At 42.7% G+C, this 13,667-nt stretch overlaps 1 protein-coding gene across 1 annotated transcript in view; it reads right to left on the bottom strand.

The window, feature by feature from the left end:
- astn1 (astrotactin 1) overlaps positions 1 to 13,667 on the bottom strand; it is a 2,276,897-nt gene that overhangs the window by 545,133 nt on the left and 1,718,097 nt on the right. The window lies entirely within an intron of this gene.

The following is a 13,667-nucleotide window of genomic DNA, read 5'->3' on the forward strand; positions in this document are numbered from 1 at the left end:
TAGATGGCATCCTAGAATCAAGGGATGGCCAAAGGACGTACAGATCCATTTGCCACAGAATCCCCGTAAAAGGAACCTGGGCTGCAATTTTACATGAAGCCAATGCCCCACCCTCTGGCTGAAAGGGGGCGAGGAAACCCAGACTTTATTTTAGTTGTTGGGGTGGGGTCAAGGGTGAATGGGTGTGGAATACACAGAAGGGGTACCTCCTTTGGGTGCTGGGTTGACCTTAACATGTAGTGTGGTAACCACAATAAGATGCACCCTACCCTACCATTTTGTATCACCTCACCCTTCCAGTGGGGAGATTAAAGGGGGTATATAAAATTCCTTTCTTACTTTTACAAATATTGTGGCTCAGTTCACTGAGACTTGTAACTATACCTGAAACTTGAATTACCTCCTGACATCCCACTGTCATGGTCAGCATCTTCCCGATCAAATATGGGGCCTTCTGTGCAGACTTGTAGCTAAACGTGCAAGGCTGATCAGAAACATGAATTCACATTTCCCTCGATTTCAAAGATTCTGTTGACATTGTTCCAAGGCACAGGTTCAAGAGCTTTGGGATCTAACCGTATGTTAGAAAATTGCAACAGTACTTATTGGTTTAATCTACTGTTCAGAACTCTGCCACATACTTTCTGCTGAATTATGCTTTTCTTAACAAAAATGAATTTGAGACTTATCAATGCACGAGAAATTTAGAAAAAGCCTTTGTAAATCACATCCAGGCAGTCAATCTGGTGCATTGAATTGTTGGCTAGAGAGATTAAACATTGTAAAAGATGCTGAATATCAGATGCTGCCACAATAACACTCTCATTCATAAATACCATTACACATTGTCTTCAATCTACAATATTCTGAGACATGGCAAACAAAAAGATAATAGCGACACTAGTATCTCGTCTAGTATCAATCCTGTATTATCGATGAGGATGAACACCTTGTAAGACCTTCCCATCGCCTCCATTTCTCGCCATGAGAACATATACAAGGCAATGTGAAAAGGGGGGAAAAAAAACTTTGCTCAATTTAAAAAGCCAAAAGGTTTCTAACAAAACCAGAAATTGCTGCAGAAACTGAGCAGATCCAGCAGCAGGGGATCAGTCCTATTATTTCTTGAAGACCATAACAAGCAGAAGCAGAGGGAGGCCATTCAGACTCATCAGTCAGTGAAATCATGGCTGATCCTATAATCCTCGATCTCACTTTCCTGCCTTTTCCCCATCACCCTTGATGTCCCTACTATCCACCTCTGCTTTGAATATCCTTCATTTTTTAAAATGTATTTCTAAAATCTGCAACGCTGGGCATCTAACTTCTCTAGTTTCAAAGAGCTACAACTGGAGAAACTGTACCTGGGGACCTTTGTATTTAAGATGGTGACTTGCATATTTTTCACTGTATTCATTTGAGTACATGTGACAATAAAGCTAATTCTATTCTTTTCTATTCCATGACACAGCTCAAATAAATGAACGAGGATGGAAAGGTACAAATGCCATCAGGGAATGTCTGTCAAAGAATCCTCCCTTGCATTCTTTCTATCAGCACACCATATAGACTTTGCTAAGTCCTTTGTGAAACTTACTGTCCAGTTACGCCACTGAAAGTCATGCTTCTGTGTTGAAATCTTGGAAGGATCTTTTCTCAACAGTCACAGTTGGAACTACAGACCAATTCCAGAAGGAAGAATGAACGGACTTACTTTGGAAGTACGCACTGAAAGAAATTAGAGGGAATGTAGCCCAAAGCCAAAAACTACACCCAGTGAGGGCATGTAACATCCAGCCTCGGTTCCAGCTGCTCAAATGCATCAATGGAAGAAAACAGTGCAAGCGTTTCAAATCTAAATGATCTGCACACAAGGATTGGATTCAAATCTCTTGAAATTACTCAGTATGGTAGCTCTGGTCTGCACATACCCAGCGCACTCAGTATACTTGATGCAGAGGTGGAGGTGCTGGACAGGGGTGGACAAAGTTAAAAATCACACAACATCAGGCTATAGTCCAACAGGTTTGTTTGGAAGCACTAGCTTTTGGACCGCTGCTCCTTCGTCAGGTAGCTGTGGAACAGGATCGTTAGACACAGAATTTATAGCAAACGATCACAGCGTCATGCATATATCATAGCTGTGTCATGCATGATAGTGACCTTTTGTTATAAATTCTGTGTCTAATGATCCTGCTCCACAGCTACCTGACAAAGGAGCAGCACTCCAAAATAATCCTGCTTTAGTGCTCCCAATTAAACCTATTGGACTATAACCTGGTGCTGTGTGAATTTTAACTCTGTATACTGGCAGGTCACATGGGCTTACTTTGTAACAAAGGTAACCTCAAAGCAAAAAAAAAATAGATATCAATGAACTATTTAATGCAGGGGACTTATCATTATTTTACACTCATACAAAGCCTTTTTAAAAGGCAATGCGTGGGAACAATACGGTTAAAGATTTCACAGATTAGTCAGCAGTCTGTCCTGAATCTGTGCAGATCAGTGTATGGAATGGGAGGAAATGTGAAGTGAACCGGTTACTGCACATCCACCAGGGGGTTCAATTATGCACAGGAAAGGGAAAACAATTTGATTTGAGAGAATTAGAAGCTCCATGATAACATCAACAGCGTTCAGCAGTGTTTTAATCACTGCCATCCACACTTGAATTATGGTTTTAATGAAATGTTAATAATGACAACATGGAACTCCTGATGATAGACAGTTAATAAATAAAACAATAATTGCATTCTGACACACAACTAATTCCAGTGCAGTGGGAGACTATCTGGAGTTAGAAAGCTCAATGGACAAAACACTCCAGTACACCTGAAACTGCAGGCAGCCCTTGCACTGTTGCTTCCAATACATGTAAACACTGTGCTTTTTATTCCTTAGTTCATAGGATGCTGGCATCATGGGCTAAGACAGCAATTATTGACCATTGCTAATTCCCCTCGAGAAAGACGTGCTGAGTCACCATCTTGACTCACTGCACTCACAGTTATTACAAAGAGAGTTCCAGGATTTTGACACAGATTCAGTGAGAGAACAGGTCATGGTTCGAAGTCAGGCTGGTCTGAGAGTTGGAGGAAATAAGTAGACAGTGGTGGCTCCATGCACCTGCAGCCTTTGTTCATCTGCAGGTCAGGCGTTTGTCAAAGGAGCTTTGATGAGTTGCTGCAGTGTAGACAGTGCGTCAATGGTAAAGGGAGTGAAGATTGTGCACAGGGTGCCACTCCAGCAGAACGTGATGGGTTTGGGTTAGGAGCCTGTCACAGGTGAATAACTGGAAGTATGTCGACGTTGTGAAATGTGGGGCTTTTTGAGCATTCTTGGAGCTGCACCCAGCCAGTCAAGTGGGGAGCTTGCTGTCACATTCCTGACTTGTGTCTTGCAGGTGGTGCAATGTCTTTGGGGAGACAAGAAGTGAGTTTCCTATCTGGCCACTTCAATGATTGCAGCACGCAACCAGCATTAAGCATTCTATCAACTTCTTGCCCCCTCCAAGCCGGGACCATTGAATCATGATAGCCTATTCAAGCTAGACTATGCTATGTTTATAACTTCTAAGAGATAGGAGCAGAATTAGGCCATTCAGTCCATTGAGTCTGCCTCACCATTCGATCATGACTGATATGCTACCCACTCTCATTTTCCTGCCTTCTCCCCATAACCCTTCAACCCATTATCAATTAAAAATCTGTCTAACTCTTCTGTAAATTTGCTCACTGTCCCAGCTTCCACTGCACTTTAGGGTAGCAAATTCCACAGATTCATAACCCTTTGGGAGAAGTAGTTTCTCTTCAACCCTGTTTTAAATTTGCTACCCCTTAACCTAAGACTATGACCTTTTGTCCGAGAGTGCCCCACAAGAGGAAGCATCTGTTGCAGATCTATTTTATCCACACCTTTTATCATCTTGAATACTTCAATTTGATCTCCCCTCACTCTCATTGAATGCTCAACTTCAGAGAATATAGGACTAAACTGTTCAATCTCTCTTCAATATGATGCTGTGAAACGTGAAAGGGTTCAGAAAAGATTTACAAGGATGTTGCTGGGGTTGGAGGACTTGAGCAATAGAAAGAGGCTGAATAGGCTGGGGCTGTTTTCCCTGGAGCTTCAGAGACTGAGGGTTGACCTTATAGAGGTTTACAAAATCATGAGAGGCATGGATAGGATAAATAGACAAGGTTTTTTTTGCCTGAGGTGGGAGATTCCAGAACTGGAAGGCAGAGGATTAGGGTCAGAGGGGAAGGATTTAAAAGGGATCTGAGGGGTAACTTTTTCACGCAGATGGTAGTGAGTGTATGGAATGAGCTGTCAGAGGAAATGGTGGAGGCTGGTACAATTACAACATTCAAAAGGCATCTGGATGTGTATATTAATAAGAAGGGTTTAGAGGGATATGGGCCTAATGCTGGCAAATGGGACTGGATTAGGTTATGTTATCTGATTGGCATGGACAAGTTAGACCGAAGGTCTGTTTCTGAGCTGTACATCGCTATGATAAACCCCTCATCTCTGGGATCAATCTAGTGAACCTCCTCTGAACTGTCTCCAATGCCACTACATCTTTCCTCAAATAAGGGGACCAAGCTGTGCACAATTCTCCAGGTCTAGTCTCACCAATGCCTTGTACAGTTGCAACAATATAGTTCCTTTCCTTTATATTCTGTTTCTTTAGCTATAAAAGCCAACATTCCATTTGCTTTATTATCTACTGTACCTGCAAGCTAGTTTTCTGTGAGTCACAAATGAGGAAACCCAGATTCCTCTGTACCAGGGCACCCTGATGTCTCTCCCCATTTAGACAACAAGTCGCCTTCCCATTTTTCCAACCAAAATACATGGCCTCACACTTATCCACGTTAAGCTCCCATCTGCCTCATTTTGGTCCACTCTCCTAACCTATCGATGTCAATTTGTAAGGTTCTTATTTCCTCATTGCAATTTACGGTCCTGCCTGTGTAAAGACAGCTCTAAGACTACGGGCCCAAGTGCTGTACAATGGAATAAGAATAAATGGATGTTTGATTGCCGGCATGGACACAATGGGCCAAAGGGCCTCCTTTTGTCCTGCAAAAATTCTATCAATCTATGACTGTCTAAACTGCAGTACTTTCATTGCAGCAGCTGCAAGAAGCCATTCTTGAAGTCAGTTTGATTGAGAGACATAGAAATGGGATAACATGGCAGACAGCAAAGCTCTCCGACACAGCTCAGAGGCTGATGTCCAAACATAGGTCATAAGAAAAGTGATCATCTCTTGACTGGTGGCTAGAAGTTTCTAAACTCCAAGAAGGCATTGAACGTCGATAACTGAAAAGTTCAACGAGTAACTCCCGGACTCAGTGACGTGAGAAACTGTTTGACTTTGTGTGAGTCGTTAAGATCAGCAAATGCATCATTAGTTCCTAAGTGTAGTGAACAGACTGTTCAAATAACCACATTCCCCCTTACCCACACCCCCCCCAACTCACTCATGCATCACAACCACAGCTTCACCTCCTCACTTTCACAACTTTTGGACTCTCATCCAATCCTCAATTTCTACATCAGAAACAAAAGCAAAGGTTGCTGGAAAAGTTAAGCAGGTCAGGCAGCATCTGTGAAGAGAAATCAGAGTTAATGTTTGGACCCTTCCTCAGAACTGCAAGTTCTGATTTCTCTGACAACTTTGATTTCTCTTCAAAGATGCTGCCAGATCTGAGCTTGTCCAGGAACTTCTGCTTTTGTTTCTGATTTACAGCATCCACAGTTCTTTCAGTTTTATTTAGTCTCAACTTCGACATACTTGCAGCATTTTGCACCTAGGCCACTGACACACTTCCCTCTCTTGTTGGACAAGGTGGCCCACAGCAACAGACAGTGGATGACAGGCATATCCACATCCTGGCAGAAGGGACCATGCCCCTAGGATTAGAGTGACAATGACCGAGGCTGTGGGGAGTGCCAGGGCTGAAAGCATCAAAGATAGCAGTAAGCTCCAACTTGATTCTCCTTCTCACATTTCACTTTCCCCCTCACACCAGTTCCAATTTAAAAGCCCCAAATGTTCTTCGGAAGTGCCTCTTGCCTTCCCAGCTCCTTCCCTCGACCTTTCTGCATTCCGTGGCCCAAATATTAGCATGGCAGCAGCAAGAAGTGCATGAGGGGGGCAAAGACCGACGATGATGGTAAAAATGCTGCCACTCGATTTCCCATTTGCAGTTAAGATGCCAGCAATGGGTCAAAAAGTGTGGTGCTGGAAAAGCATAGCAAGTCAGGTAGCATCTGAGAAGGACAGTTGACCTTACAGGCATATTCCTGATGAAGGACTTATGCCCAAAATACTGACTCTCCTGCTCCTTGGATGCTGCTTGACCTCCTGTGCTTCTCCAGCACCACACTTTTCGACTCTGACTCTCCAGCATCTGCAGACATCACTTTCTTCTACCTGCTAGCAACAGGTGTCTCTCAAGAGTGCCACAGAGAGACAAGACACGACATAGTGAGTCAATGGGCCTGAGTGGCGACAGCCAATCCTACTTAATCACCTTCAAAGCCAATTATTTTCATTCCACATCTTCTGATTATTGACGTCTCTGCTAAGGGAATTTTCAGTCAATAAGAATTCAAGGTAATTTTCCCTGATTATGCACCGATTATGGGATTAACCTTAATCCTAATTCACTGAACCCAAATTAATGTAAAATGTTTCATTGACTTTGCTTCTAATTTCTACCCACATCTTGCATTTGAATGTCCTGTTTCTGATACTTTCCAGCCTTCCGTTATTTGACTATCACTGTTGCTGGGCAACTAGTGCACAGTGTTTCCTATCATCCCACGGACTGGGGCTGTTAACTTGGTTACAGCTCCCCACACTCTACTTCTTAGAAAAACTCTCATCCATTATTTCACCTTCCACATTTCCACATTTCCTCTTTCTTTAACTGAGGATTACACCCCCCTCTCCCCATGCCAAATCTGTTCTATTTCACATACTTCTGCCCTCACCCTGCCCACTCCCTCCCAGGCCAGGATAGAATTCCCCCTTGACGTCACCCTCCACTCAAGAAGCTCCAGGTTCAAGCATCTCACTTCCTCCCCAAAACACACAATCCCCATCCCATCCCATCCCCTTTTGGCTTTCCTCTACAACACTTCCATCAAAATCTCGGTCATACCCCCCCTACACAGGAAGCTCTCCCGTTCCTGAAGCATACTTCCATATGAGATGCAACACCTGCCTTCTTCCACGTCCCTTCTCACCTTCTAAGGCCCCAAACATTTCTTCCACATGGTCCCATTTGGACCACTAGTTTTTCTTCCCATTTGGAATCTGTATTCAGTCCTCATGACATTATAGCGTCTAAACTAACATCACCAAATGCAGGTTGGCTGACTGCTTTGTGGAACACGTCCGCTCAGACATTTCTCATATGATTCCTTTAATTTTCTCTTTGACAACAGCTGTTCAAAGCAACCAATTAACCCTCCTCAAGACACATCTTTTAATTCTTTATTAGGCACTCCCTTTCAACCCACAACATGACATAGGAGTGGAAGTTAGCTATTCAGCCCATCAAGCCAGCTCCAATATTTAATGAGATCATGGGTGATCGGATAACCCTCAACTCCATCTTCCTGACTCTTTTTTTTCCTCTCATATCCCTTGATTAAAAACCTGCCCATTTCAGCTTTCATTATACTTAACAACTCAGCCTGGATAGTTCTTGGAGATAAAGAATTCCACAGATTCACTTCAACATGGGGCAACAACCTGTCTGCATCCTTTCTACGGGGAGAGTGCAGGTAAGTGGCATTGAAATGCCCATCAGCCATGACTGAATGGCGGAGTGAGGACTCGATGAGCCGAATGGCCTTACTTCCACTCCTCTTTCTTATGGTCTTATGATCTACCCTCAAGTATCTTCAGAATCTTATATATTTCAAAAAGGTCACCTATTATTTTTCTATATTCTCATGTGTGCAGGGCCAAACCACTCAATTTCTCTTCATAAGACAGTCCATCCATACCTGGAATGAACACAGTGAACCTTATCTTGTTTTCCTTATATAAGGGGCCCAAACTGTTCACAGTATTCCAGCTGTGGCCTGTGCCTTGTATTGTTTCAGCATATCCTCCCTATTTTATAAAGAAAACAGAAATTGCTCGAGAAGCTCTGCAGGTCTGGCAGCATCTATGGGAGGAAGGCTGAGTCAACATTTTGAATCATTAGTACTGAACTAATTTGTACTCTACTCCCTTTGAAATAAAGGCCAATAATTGTACTCTGTTTGCCTTCTTTATTGCCTGAAGTTGGATTCTACCTTTCCGTGATTCATCCTTGAGGACTCCCCAATCCTTCTGTTCTGCAGCTTTTTGTCATCTTTGCTTTACAGAAATAATTTTCAGCTCCTGTATTCTTCCTGCGAAAGTGCATAACCACACATTTTCCCATATCATATTCCATCTGCCAAGTTTCAGTCCTCTCACTTTTTTTTAGGTTAGATTCCCTACAGTGTGGAAACAGGCCCTTTGGCCTAAACCAGTCCACACTGACCCTCCGAAGAGTAACCCACCCAGACCCATTTCCCTCTGACTAATGTAGCTAACACTATGGGCAATTTAGCATGGCCAATTCGCCTGACCTGGACATCTTTGGACTGTGGGAGGACACCGGAGAACCTGGAGCAAACCCACACAGACACTGGGAGAATGTGCAAACTCCACACAGACAGTCACCTGAGGTTGGAATCGAACCCAGGTCTAGTGCTGACCACTGAGCCACCATGCCCCCTTACCCCGGAACCTGTCTATATTCCTATGTACACCCTTTGTCTCATCCTCACCCCTTGCCTTCCCACCTATTTTATATAATTCACAAACTTGACTGTAGTATATTCACTTACCTCATCAAATCAGTAATCTATATTGTGAATAAATCCTTTGTCAATAAATGATTAAATTTTCCCCTACCCTGTCATAGATCTTTGCTTTTGCTTCTACCCAGTCACTCACGTTTCCAAAGCCTGTTCCATTTCACTCTCCCCCACTTATGATTAAGAGTCAACATGAAAGTGTTAACTTGGTATGTTCACCACAGAAGCTGCCAGGTACTTCCAGATTGCATGTTACAAATCCAGATTTCAGGCATCTGCTTTTGTAACCAATCTATGTTTCCTTTTAACACAAAACATTTAATTCCAGAGGAAAAAAAATCTTGCCAATGTTAATAGCTCCAAGATAATAGAGGCTTCCAGACACCATGTGCATAATTTGTCCATTATACAAGAGATAAATTGCTCTTTTGTCATGCAGTAATCACAGTCCTTTGTAAGTGGTAATTCTTCCACTGAGCAAAAAATGGTGGCCCAGATACATATTGTGAGGAATAATCACAGTTGTATTTCACGAAATAGCTGTTGAACAAGATTTTCTTTGATGGTAGGGCAGTGCGTATAAAATGTTAGCTAATGTAGGTTCTTGTCAAATGGATGTGTAATTTCTACTTGTGAAAGCAATCTGAAGCAAACAACTTAACATACCATTATCCCATTTTCTATCAAGCTGTGAAGACAATTGGCATTTTGTTTGCTTGGCTTCATCAAAAGACAAGTGACTTTCCATGACAAGGTTTTCTGCAGCATACAAATCCAACTTGGTGCAGTGCTGAGGGAGTGCTGCACTGCAGGGGGTTCCACATCTTGTAGCTATAGTTTGGAGGGCCAGTGAGTATTTTTCACTATCCTATTTGGAGAAAAAAATCGGGAGGGAGTCACTCAATGTTCATCCCTCAACCAACATCATGAGGGGAATGAGCAGCCATGTTTCTTTCCATTCAATGGTAACTACTTTTCACTTTGTTACACTCAGGATATAAAGAGTACTGTACAAACGTCAATTCACTCTCTTAGTCCGGTGGTTCATTTTCAGTTGTGGCAAATTCATGTTGCAGTTCATGAACGCTTCATGCTGATATGATCTGTTTAAAAATCTACCTTACAACATAGTTTGCAATTGAAAACAGACCAAAAGGAAGGAAGTGGTAACTAATTCATGCCAAATCTAGAAATTGCTATCAACGCAAAACAGGTCTGGTAGCATCTGTGGAGAAATATCAGAGTTAACGTTTCCGGTTGAGTGACCCTTCCTCAGGACCGACCTGAAACATTAGCTCTAGCTTCTCTCCACTGATGCTGCCAGATCTGCTGAGCTTTACCAGCAATTTCTGTTTCTGGTTTTACAGTGTCCACAGTGCTTTCAGTTTTTATCACGCCAAATCTAGTCGACTTTGAAAAAGGCTAAAGTTCCCCAGCCAGAGCAGCAGACTGGATGACCCATTCTCCCATGGTCTCCATCATCATGGCTAACAGTCTTCAGCCAGTTTGATATGTTGACATAGTACTCAGTTGCAGTGCTCCAGATTTAGCCAGGCCTTGAGCCAAACTGTTTCAGTACAGTTACAACACTACACTGAAAATGTGGAATATTGTCCAGCTGCACCCTACACACAAAAGATGAACAAATCCATTCTGGCCAAATACGATGACATCAGCCTACCCTAAATCAGCAACGTTTTGGGGGCTGTTTTTGGCAGTTCTATTAAAACAGTATATGCACACCAATTGGGGCAGCATGGTGGCACAGTGGTTAGCACTGCTGCCTCACAGCGCCAGAGACCTGGGTTCAATTCCCGCCTCAGGCGACTGACTATGTGGAGTTTGCACATTCTCCCCGTGTCTGCGTGGGTTTCCTCCGGGTGCTCCGGTTTCCTCCCACAGTCCAAAGATGAGCAGGTCAGGTGACTCTAATCTAATCTAATCTATCTAATAACCAGCAAACCAAAGGACAGGCTTGGGATCCACCAACTGGCTCCAAACCTCATTGGAAGTGGGACGAAGAGAACAGCTGAATCCAAGATGGCACCAAGAAGACGCAATAAAATGACCACAGAAAATGAAGTAGTCCATGTTCCTGAGAAACCTACAATTAGAGCACGTAAGGAGCAAATAGAATTCACACATCAGCCAGGGATCTTCACCAATGAGAGTGTCTTTCTTTTCTAGCCAGTGAGGGAACAGTAAGAAAAATGGCATTCTTCTGTGCTGTAATTTTTCTGTGAATTACACGATATTCAACAGCATTGCCATTGTCAAATACCCCACCATCAACTCCTTTGTGATCTCCATTGACAAGAGATGCAACTGGACCAGCCTAATACTGTAGCTGCAAGAGAAAGCTGGATATTCTGCAGTATGTGATGACACGTACTTTGCATCCAGCAGGAAATCTTTACCTGATACAGCAATGCCTATGTTATTCTTCATAACAGAAGAGCTAGGTATGGAAAATATCATATTGAAAGATGCAACAGATCACAAATAGATACAAACATTAGATACACAGGCACATCTGATTCTGGGCTAACATTAAGCTGTTCCATTACCAAGAGTAAAATGCTTCCATCAGTATTCAAGACATCCGGTTTAAAAATATTGTCGGACACCTCTATACCCTCTGTGAACATCATATCTCTACAGGTTCATTGTGAGAGGCACGGTGGCACAGTGGTTAGCACTGCTGCATCGCAGCGCCAGAGACCCGGGTTCAATTCCCGCCACAGGTGACTGACTGTGTGGAGTTTGCACATTCTCCCCGTGTCTGCGGGGTCCATTTCCTCCCACAGTCCAAAAATGTGCAGGTTAGTTGAATTGGCCATGCTAAATTGCCCATAGTGTTAGGTGAAAGGGTAAATGTAGGGGAATGGGTCTGGATGGGTTGCGCTTCGGCGGGTCGGTGTGGACTTGTTGGGCCGAAGGGCCTGTTTCCACACTATAAGCAAATACTCAAAGTCCTACTAACACATGCAAGGCACAAAATATGAGTTTAATGAAAATTCCTCACTTATCGAGATAATTGCAGCTCCAACAACACTCGAGGTGCTATACAATCCAGATGCTTGCCTGATTAGCAACTCTGGCAATACATTGAATAAACATACTCTCTATGGTTGCAGAAGTGTGTACCACCTAAAAGATGCCCACTAAAGCAACTCATCAAGGCTTCTTTGACATTGTCTTTCAAACACGCAGTCCCAACCACGTGGGATATCAGAGAATACCATCGCCTGTAACATCTCCTCCAAGCCACACACACATGCCCTGCCTTGGAACTATATTACTCTCCCTCCCTTGTTGTAGTGTCAAATCCTAGAATACCCTTCCTAACAGCTCTCTGGGTGTTTTCTGGCTCAAGGTGGCAGCTCATCACCACCTTCTCAAGGGCATTTAGCAGATGAGCAATAAGTAGTGCCTTTACAACCAACATGCACACCCTGCAAACAAATAAAGTAAAATGACACAGAAGGGTTTATTCAGTCCTAAGTGATTGGTAAAATTTCATTGTAGTGTTTGAAATGTAGTCCATTTCTTTTTGATCGTACATTTATTTGCAAATGCATCTGTAACAGCTATTTAGCTTTTGTAAATCGTCTAACATTGTGACATTTTTAGTCACCCGAAAGCCAGAAGATGCAGTGAGCACACTACATACTCATCACTCAGGAATAAACTGTGATCAGGCTAATTGCTAGGTCTGGACCACTTCAAGTCAAATAAGCAGGGAATAAAGATGCTAAGTAGAAGACCTCAAATTGAAGATGTAAATTGTCATCCAGACACTTAAACTCAGAAAAGTTATTGGGATAATGATGAAACTGTCACCATTAGCTGTTCTAGGGATGGGTCATTGATCTGAAACATTCACCCATTTTCTCTCTTTATAGACATTTCCTAAGTGCTGAGTATTTCCAACATTTTCTGTCTGCATGTCAGATTTTGAGTTCATAGCTTTTACATTAACATTTTCTGTAGTTCATTTTCTCCCTAACCATTCATGCTTTTTTATTTTGAGGATAGAATTCAATCAACAGCAGCAACTATTTGCAAGAATATTCTTTGATGTAGCTAAAATGAGCTTTTGAGGTGAAACTCTGGTCTAAGCGTCAAATCTCGGCTGCTGAAGTCTGTGTGCAATCAGCAGCATAGAAGCATATTGAGCTAACTGCGATCCATATTAAGACCATAAGACATAGGAGTTGAAGTGGGCATTCAGTCCACTGATTCTTCTCTGCCTTTCAATGAGTTCATGGCTGATCTGATTCTCATCAACACCACTTTCCTGTCTTTTCCCTGTAACTCACTGCTGAGATCTATCAAATCTACACATCAACCAAGCCCACAGATTGTTTGCATTGTCACTTGAATGTCATGGCTCCTGCATAGTGCAACTGTCACATATGTAATACTTTCAGTTCGGTGCTGTTGTATATCACAGCAAGCAGAGAAGCTGTTCTCACTCCCTTCTGCACTGTGACAAAGAGAAAGTTAATGTCATGAGAGTTTGCAAGCAGAAATCCATCATGTTAATGCCTCACTCATCTCAATGTGAAAATTGGGAGAAGTCTGAATCCTTTTCGCATCACTGAAGCTAGAGACTCTGAATCCCTTGGCTTTGCAGCAATGGAGAAGTTACTCCAAAATTCAAGTTGATTTCTGTGTAACCTTGTTGATAGGAATTTATGACCTAATTTCCAATGAGATTAATTTCTCTAGGAATGAAATGAACAACTAGTGTAAATCCGGCACAGATCATCAATGGATAACAA

The sequence above is a fragment of the Chiloscyllium punctatum genome, chromosome 7, assembly GCF_047496795.1.
Source record: "Chiloscyllium punctatum isolate Juve2018m chromosome 7, sChiPun1.3, whole genome shotgun sequence".
Taxonomy (NCBI): Eukaryota; Metazoa; Chordata; class Chondrichthyes; order Orectolobiformes; family Hemiscylliidae; genus Chiloscyllium; species Chiloscyllium punctatum.